Raw genomic sequence first — 10270 nt, forward strand, 5'->3', positions numbered from 1 at the left:
CTGTAATGAAGAATTATTAAATGAATGATATCATAGGAAGGCATCTCATGTTTAGTGCAAGTTTATACCACTGCATGAGTCGTTATGAAATGGCAGGAGTTGGATGAAGTTTGTCCCAAGGAAAAAACTTTCCATGCATACCATCAAACGGGGTAATAAGGGACGGTTTTGAGCATTTTTTGTTAATAACTTCTTACCATGAATCATTTCACAAACAAGTTTGGGCTCATTTTAAAGGTCTATGCAAGGGCTATCGTATGACATCTCCAAAAAAATCCATATGCTATTTGTAAGGTGCTAGATGCAATATAAAAGACTCCTGGATTATTTATTTCAAGTGTCCCAGCCTCCTGGGACACTTGAAATAAAACTCAATTTTAAAACATTTGAAGCATGCAGAGTGTACTCATCTATTACTAACAGTACTCTGAAGTCCTCTTCTTCCTTTGTAGATGATGTAAATGTAAAATAAATGACATTTTCTGTGATTTTAGTTGGTTTTTCTTTATTGATATAATATTACCTTATCCATACATTACCGAATTATTAATGTGATGTTACTGTATCCACGGACATGCCATTGAGCCTTAACAACGACCTTGTCCACTGCAAGCTTCATATCAGCAGCCATGTAGCATTTCTTCTGAATCTGTAAGCTTACAGGATGGCTTGTAATTTTGCCCAATTTTAATCGAGTTAAGCGATTTCACTATAACAAAAAAGATTGTAAAAAAACATACCTGAAACAGGAAGGAACATTTTAGTGACAGTGGTCATAGTGACGTGTGGTCATAATTCAAGTCTTTTTTTTTATTTTTCCAAACACACATTGATCAAATTAAGCTAACAGTTGGGCAGGTCTTTTAAGTCCTGAAGGCTACAAAAGTCCTAAATGCCTCTTACGTCAGGAAGCAAAAACTGTGTATCCGTCATTTCAGTAGCTTTGCTGTGATCCGAGCATGGTTTGCATTTGTGCACATACCTAATTGGCTTTGAAAGGATGATATCATGGCGCCAAATTGCAAAATGCAATTCAGGCAATAAAATGCATTTCTTCAGTTCACCGATCATGAAGTAAGGCCAGGCAGCAGCAAAGTCCTCGGTGAGTCGACGACTCAACGTTGCCACAAGGCATCAACGAGAATGGATGGCAGCAATTTGTTGTGCGGCTGTCACAAAGAAAGTGATTGTCTGCTCCAGACAGTGTCTCTCTGGTGTGCATTATCTTTTTAAGTGGTACCTCTTTACTGTGGTCGTATCTATTATAACCACTTTCTTTTTTTCTTTGGTCTTGCTTATCATGGTGGACTTGGTTTTACACAACTCACAAGCAGTTTTCTTTCCAACACAAAAGTAGGTTTATCTGCAGAGGTGGGCAGTGGCGTGCTACATGTAGCGGCTGCTACATTTTCAGTAGCGGCGCTACACATAAGGCAATGTAGCGGTAGCGCCCGCTACATATTCAAGTAGCAATATGAGGTTTTGCCACTACAGCGCTACCGCTACATTTATAGATAAAGCCTTTAGATTTTACTTAATAGTATTAAATATTATTTAAAAACCATCATGATACATACATAATATAAATTACAGAATAAAAATGTATGAAAGATTTTGGTGTAATGTTGTCAACCTCAGCCTGTTACTAGTGTCAACATGTTAGTTGTTACCAGCTACCACTTACAGGTATTTTTTTCATGTTTCAGTTTGCTCACAGTTATTTTTATGTTTCACCTTCCCAACATGGATGTCTACTTTAATCTACCAATCTCAATAATAATCCACATATATATATATATATGCAAGTTTGATTGAAGACCAGAGCATGCTTTTTATTAACAATCTTCCTGTTCGTTTTTTCAATGAGTCGAACCAAATTTCTTGCTGGCGTCGGGAGATCGAAAAGCAGGTTTCCGAATGACATTTTAATAGTTTGCAACGTTTCGAAAATACAATTTTCATTATCAAGCTGGTGAAGGTTTTACAACACTTGAAATTCAATTTGGAAATGACAGAAGTACATATAAATGGTATAGTGGATACAATAAAATAAATAATGTGGATACAACGAAATGTTTAAACTTAAAATTACTCTGAAAATAATTTCAGCGTCCGGACGAATCCTGTAGTTTGGAGGTTGATAGCCGGAGACTCGCTCTTGATAAACATTGGAGGCCTGCACCAGCATAGTTATGCGGTGCCCTGACCCATCGAGATTGACGATAGCTGAGGCCCTCATTATCAAGAGCGAGTCTCCGGCTATCAACCTCCAAACTACAGGATTCGTCCGGACGCTGAAATTATTTTCAGAGTAATTTTAAGTTTAAACATTTCATTGTATCCACATTATTTATTTTATTGTATCCACTATACCATTCATATGTACTTCTGTCATTTCCAAATTGAATTTCAAGTGTTGTAAAACCTTCACCAGCTTGATAATGAAAATTGTATTTTTGAAACGTTGCAATCTATTAAAATGTCATTCGGAAACCTGCTTTTCGATCTCCCGACGCCAGCAAGAAATTTGGTTCGACTCATTGAAAAAACGAACAGGAAGATTGTTAATAAAAAGCATGCTCTGGTCTTCAATCAAACTTGCATAAGAGAAAAGCTTCTGCCTAAATACACCAATATATATATATACAAATAATAGACTGATTTTTCATATATATATGTGGATAATTTTTGAGATTGGTAGATTAAAGTAGACATCCATGTAGGGAAGGTAAAACATAAAAATAACTAACTTTTATTTACTGTATCCAACCCGATCAAATTCAGTTAGGTTAACCCATTAATGCCGAGCGGTTCCATTTGGAACCAGCGGAAAAAAATGGATTCATAATAAAATTGTATGGTCAAATCAATATACTAGCGGATGCGTAGGTTTGATACACATCTTGGACGTGTTCTGGCAACGTTTGGTTCTGCTGCGCCGACTACTCCCTGCTCAGTTAACATTAAAAGATTGTAAGTACCGGGTGTCAGACAGAAGGGCTTGACATCATTGCAGAGAAAGGTAAGTAGTTCGTTCTAAGAATATATTATTTATAAGTTAGATGCAGAATTTTATCAATAAAGAGAGTACTTTTAATTCTGTATATGGTATTACGTGACATAATGTTTCTAAAGTCTTTTAGATCATGAAATATTTTGTCTGGTTCCAAATAGAACCGGTCGGCAGTAGTGTAAGCATTCCGGTCATCTTACTTTCCCAGTAGATTTTTTTGTGAATAGTTACGCATTGTATTTCAAAAACTTGTTTGTACTTAGAAATCATTTATTTAGATCTTAGATCAACAGTTTTTCTGTTATTTGTTAGTGAACTACGTATTATCTTTAGAGGTGTTCGGAATATATATCCCAAAAGTTGAAATATTTGGAAGTAGGTATGTTGAACACTATACAATTGTTCATCACGAGTCACTTTTTTTCTAATTGTATTTTGGCAGATCATCACATGAAATAATTGTGACTTCGAGAGAAGAATAACACGAAGATCAAATATTTGCCACTGAACCTTTCACAGAAGCAGCAACAAACAAAACATACTGAGATTCAGATAACTCAGATGACGCAGCCACTAGCAATTCTGCTCGCCTATCAAGAATAGTCATTGTAGCAACAGTAATCACCAAATGTGAAAACAATGACTTTCGATAGAGAAGAAAGTCAACTGTGGTCATATACTACGACATATACATGGCTAGCCCGTGAGATTTAGTTATAAACTTTGGGCAGCAGATAAATCAGATGATTGTTTTCTGCAATTGAAGCCAATCGGAGGATCTAATAGAAAAAGAAACTTATTCATGGGCTGGAACATGAATTGGTCCCATAAACATGATACAATTGGCCCCAAGCCAACATATTACATAGTCAACTAACCAGGCTGAGCCAAAAGCTTTTCCCGCCAGCTTCGTTGCACACGATTGATACTGCAAGCAATGCATGTATAACATTTACAACCGTTATTAAACCATTCTGTTGAATGTCAGTTACTAAAAATTTACAATATAGAAGAATTCAAATATTTCTTTTCTTCACGGAGTATATTGATATCACATTGTTGGTATCGCAGCTATCGCTGTCACGTGTTACCTTCTTTGTTATTGTTTCGATGGTACTCCTGAATCCTGATCGCGAGTAGTCGCAGCTGAAAACTATCATCAGTTTTTTATTTGTCGATGAATTCATAGGCAGTTTTTCATGTATTTGTGAGTGAATGTACAAAGTAAAGATGTTATTCTTTGCGATTTTCATCAATAGTGACATAACTACATTATTGTATTAGGTGCTTGAAATAAGAAATGTAGCATTACACACTAAATTAGCATTAGTGCGTTAACAATGTGTGCATTTGGGGCGGTCCATTCTAGCTTTCTAACACTGTTTGGATTCCAGTGGCAGTGACATTGCACGCGTTCTGATGGTAATAGGATTCTTGTGACTGGCGTTGCACACATTCTAGCAATGATTGGATTCATTTGACTGTGACGTTGGACGCGCTCAAGCATTGATTAGATCCTTGTTACTGTGATGATGTAAGCTCTGTTTTTTTTTCAATGAAACAGCTGTGGTAGCTTGCAGAGAGTTGCCAGTGATGATGAATTGATGATGGACTGAAAGTGGAGGGGTGCTGGCCGTTCCAGATTTTTAGGTCATGCTTCCCGTTTTGCTATGTTCACCAGTTAATATATTACCCCTCTGGAATTCCACACTGCTGAGTGATACAAGGTACCTCTTCTTGCTGGTGCATCGTGCATCCCTCTGAGGCTCTGCTGAGTGTCCATAACGATGGCAATTGTAACATTGCACTGCAGTGGAGGAACGGAGTAAGGACGGATTGAGTAGGCAATATATCCAATCTTCATCTTATTAGGGAGCTCTCTGCCCTCAAAAACCGCTCTAATGTAATAATCATGGAATTAGAAGGCATACGCCTACCTTCCAGATTTCTGTTCAGCCTTTCCATTCTAACAAATTTCCAGGAACCATCAACTGTGACTCGCCTCTCCATTGCAGTAATATCAGCTTCTATATCAATAGGGCTCATTACTCTATACCATAGGAGTACTTTCCTTGGTTAGGTTGGGAGCAATTAACAGTCCAAGGGCCAAGCTGTGTCAGTTGCTGAAGTTGAACAATCTCTTCCTCACATCCCTCTGCTAGTTGTACAGCAACCAATCCTTTTCGGCGATTCACGCGTATGTCTTCAACAACATGCATAGATGAAAATGGTGGGGCTTCAAATACCGTGCAGAGCTGCTCAGGACTCAGGAGAAGTTAACATACGTTTAGAATTTTTATCTGCTGGACCGTCTGGACGGATGAGAATTACACAATCATCTTTTGGCTTGTTAGCTCTAGGTAATCCAACAATTTCTGAATTCCTCTTGCTAGGTCTTGATCTTGATGATGTAACATGGGCTGATGACAGTTTGGTATTTGGGCGCTTATTGGTGCCGTTGGTATTGCCAGAAAGATCTGCAATGGCAACGGGAGCACTCTTGCGCTTGCGGCCGCCATCTGTGCTGTCAGTGTCAGATGAGTCGGCTTTCTGATTCTGTGATTGCGAGTGAATCGATTCATCTCTGCCGGCAAAGTCATTTTCGCAGAAGTGTCTAAGTTGTGAATCTGTCAACTCTTGACCAGCTATTAGCGGTGTATTCATTGCTGCACCTGGGTCAATGAGGTCTTGTTCCTCAGATGTAATATTCATTGAGTTCACGGTAGGCACTTTCACAACTTAAGAAAACAGACACTGAGATTGCAAGGCAATGGAACACGTCTTACCTTGATCAATTGATAGATCATTTGACTGCTAATAATCTCCTATCAGACTGTCAACATGGCTTTATTGCCAGGAGATCCTGCACCACAGCCACCACTAACCTCTTGTCGACTCTGAACGAATGGACCCGCCTGCTGGATGAAAGGGAGCCAGTAGATGCAGTGTACCTCAATTTTGCCAAGGCATTCGACAGTGTCCCACATGAGCGGTTGTTGCGTAAATTGAAGTCTTTGGGAATTGCGAGTAATGTACTCAAATGGATCAGAGATTTTCCAGTATGGAGGCAACAACGTGTCAGTATTAATGAGTCCGTATCAGACTGGGCTTCAGTGCGCAGCAGCGTGCCACAAGGAAGCGTTCTCGGGCCTATTCTATTCGTTGCGTTTATAAACGATCTGCCAGAAGCTGTGTCTAGCGTTTGCTCGATGTATGCTGACGACACAAAAATTTATAATACGGTGAAGAATAGGCTACGTCGCAAAAAGTACAGTTGCAACTGCAAGGTGATCTTGACAGGCTGGTTGACTGGGCTGATAAGTGGCAGCTGCGTTTTAACACTGACAAATGTAAAGTTATCCACCTTGGCAAGAACCACACTCAGGAATCAGGATGATGTATGTTTTCGGTGAATTTTCCCGCGCATTTTCACTTTTTTTAAGCTATTGCTGTGCACAGTTGGCGCAATGTAATGAAAATTGATTATCTTTGCGCACGTGTTTGCGCAATCCCGGCCATCTTTATTTTGGAAGAAATTTTCTCCAAAGTCATATGGCAACACTGAACACCGTCTGTTTACATTTCCTTTTCCTATGTATAACAGCCGCAGTTTACGATTACCGTACGTTCCGTATCCGACAAGGCGGACAACGGGAAGAGTCAGAAGTAACCCGGACATGTCTTACATTTTATTATTGTCAGTTCGACTCGCGTAGTCAATTATTCAATATACTCGCATATATTGTCGACTAAAATAGTAGAACTATTTTAGCTTTCTAAAGTACGGCGCACGGCGGCCAGCGCATTTTTTTACCAACGTAGTACGGCGCACCGCGCAGGTCGTTAAAATGACAAAATAAATTCCCGCGCACAGGCCGCACCTGGCACATCTTCCTGACCATGGGGCAAGAATAATGAACAGCAAGATTACAGTATGAGAAGACACGGTTGCAACGACAGTGGGAATGTGGGATGATGTTGAAGTCGACAACAGAAAAGGATTTAGGAGTTAATATCAACAATGAGTTGAAATTTTCTAAGCATATTGAAGGTCAAGTTAATAACAGTATAACACCAATCAACGACTTGGACTGATCACTGATCAGACGCTCTTTAAAACAGCGTTGGAACACATCCATGCGACAACATTTCTTCTCGCTAGTCGCTTCGAGTCACCGGCATGTGGAACAGCCTCCCTGATAGCATCGTTGACGCTCCGAGAATGAACATCTTCAAAAACAGACTACCTAGACGAAGCTATGCAGGAGCAGGAGCATATGTTCAGTCTTAAAATGCCTAGCATTAGCAAATTACGGATCAGGCAATAAGTTCAGCAGCTATCTCAATCAATCGTCAGCTATGGAAAGATCGGGTTCCAAAGGCCGGATCCCTTGTGAATCACGTCACGAAAAGTTCAAGAATCGGCAACAGGCCATGGGCCTATTTCTTCAACGCCGACACTTCTATTCTATTCTATTCTATTCTATTCTATTCTATTCTATTCTATTCTATTCTATTCTATTCTATTCTATTCTATTCTATTCTATTCTATTCTATTCTATTCTATCACAGTTCAAACGAGACTCCGGAATGTCCGGACCGTAACTTAGACGCGTTCAACAGTAAGCTGCCGACTGCTTCTTCGCACGCATAACGAAACCACGGAATTTCTAGAAAATGCATAAAGTTGAGGTCTCGGATAAATTCACGGCCGGACCCGCGGCCGGTTTCGCGGCCGAAAGGTTTTCTTGGTGTTTTTATGGGTTTCTCTAGGTTTTTTGAGTTTTTAATGGAACTTGTTCCTAACTGGACCTAACCTGCGAGGTTTTCATTGATTGGCTAGGTTTTTTCTATGTATGTAGTCCGGCGGCCGCGAGACCGGCCGCGGGTCCGGCCGTAAATTTGTCCGAGACGTATAAAAGTTGTAGCCTGAATTTTTTATTAAAAGAAATATTAAAACAACAAATAGCTTTAAAGATATTCCCTTATCAGGCTTATGGATGGAGATAACTCCCTTTTGAGTAGATTAGCTAATACGTCTTAATTAAGAGCTTGTAAACATTTATTGTTAGAATTTAAAAGACCAAAAAACAGTAAGGAATATGTATGAACAGTTTTTATATAAACGTGTTATAAACAGTTGTTATCATATCTGTACGCGTTTAGTTCATTTGTATTCATTTTAAATGAAAGTCACCAGAAATAAAAAACAGTGAGCAGAAATTATGATTTCTTGCAAATAATTTTTCTTACACCGGGAAACAAGAATTGTTAGCAGTTTCGGAATGCATAAATCATTAAATTTTGATCTTAATATTGAGTGGTTAAGAGCAAAGAGTGTAGTATGGAGAAGGAGCATTTTAAATACTGCAAATGTACGTGAGAGGTGTCGTCGATCAGTTCCAATAGTACTGCAGTTGTTAAATCTTGGATTGCTATGCAGGATCTACATGACCTCAGTTCGCAACAACTTTAATTCTTCTGCTTAATCTGACCCCAAAAGATCCTAATATAATAATTAGTTAGTCGCCAAAAATAAAAACCGCTGCAAAACTAATTTACACTAATCTGAACTGATGCAAAACTGATTTACACTACTTATTTCCTTTATTTCACTCAAACCTTCAACGCTCACCAAAAGTTGACCATCGAATTAACCATCGTCGCTTTCAATGTTAAATTTCGATATCGTGAAAATCTATTTCGATTCGAAAGAAGAGTTGCTGGCGGTAAACGATCTACGAAAATGCGTTGCACTCGAAAATTTAGAGCTCACAAAAAATATTAGACTCTCAAAATATCTAACACGAATTGAATTAAACAAACTCTAAAATTACAACGAAATGAAGTCTCACTGTAGTTATGCGATAGAGACGAGAAAATATTCCAATTAGTACCTTTATCGTGTCTTCTATCATATAAAAATCTACTAACAGAATACAAATTTTCGAGTTGACACTTCATTGTATGTTGGTAAGCAAAATCTTACACCAATGATTCGGTGCGCAAAATTCTGGAGCCATATCACACCAGTATACTTTTATTGCACTCTGTTAACAGTATAAACAGTTTTTTGTGTTTGTATTTCAGTTAAAATTTGTTAAACATCTATTAGTACCGCATTTCGTTTTGGATAGATGATATTCATTTCTATCGCCCAGACCTTATTGAATCATAAATTTATTACACGGCTGGTTCCCAGCTCTTTAACGAAAATATCATACTGTTGCCTGCTGTAAGTTTGGTGTTTAATAAAACTTGCAAAATTAGTGATAAAATTTGCCAAAGGACCAAAATGTTTTGAAATTTATATAGTTTCCGGGAGACCAGCGAAAAAAACACTAGGCAGACTAAAAACACTAGGCGTAGAAGTGTTATTCTTATTATAAAATAGGCATTAAACCCAGGAGTGAAATTGGATGCATTGAATACAAAAATGATAATTTATTTGTTAAAATATCGAGTAAGAATTAAAAACAAAGGCGGAAAAAAATGATTCCGTTCAAGAATCAATGTTGTGATTCGGGTATAATTCGAAGTTATCCCTTGAAGTTATCCCGGGGTGGCCCAGTGGTTACAGTTCAGAGTACCAAGATTGGCGCAGAGAGACGCGGGTTCGATCCCAGCTCTGTGCGCCAGTTTCTGGTCAGAATCGGCAAGGAGGCCAGGCGGTTAAGCGAAGCAGAATTGTAGCAGTGAGTTGCGAGTTCGAGACCGCAGCGAGCTGTGAATGTTCTGCGATGTTAAGAATCGGCGACAGGCCTACGGCCTAATAAACGCTGAAACCGCTATTATTATTTGACATTTCCTGCTGCAATTGCAACTATTTCGAAAAAGCTCCAGCAGTCAAGTCAAGAAATTGACACCTCAGACCACGCTTTTCTTATGAGCCAACAATCTAACGGCAAGAAGGCAAGAATATTTTAATCAAGGAATAACTTTCAAGAAGTAGTTAGAAAAATCACGGCCAATCAAGAACAACGAAGAAGAACCACAAGATTGTTACTTATTCTTATATAATCATTCCTTGAATTTAATTGTTATGCTTCAATTGCTTCTTTCGATGCTTGCGAGACAAAGGAATTCAGTGCAACAGAGAGACCAAGCGCACTGAATGCTTGTCCCGGACAAAAATTTCCTACAATAAAAATTTTTTGTACAGGATCGTATATCCTGAGGTGTGGTTTGTGGTACCTTCCTGTCTACTTTTCCAGAGCTCAGAGGTATCGCAACAGCAGTACGGATCATGGTTGTGTA

Source organism: Hyalella azteca, unplaced genomic scaffold, assembly GCF_000764305.2.
Source record: "Hyalella azteca isolate HAZT.00-mixed unplaced genomic scaffold, Hazt_2.0.2 contig7398, whole genome shotgun sequence".
In the NCBI taxonomy this organism is placed as follows: Eukaryota; Metazoa; Arthropoda; class Malacostraca; order Amphipoda; family Hyalellidae; genus Hyalella; species Hyalella azteca.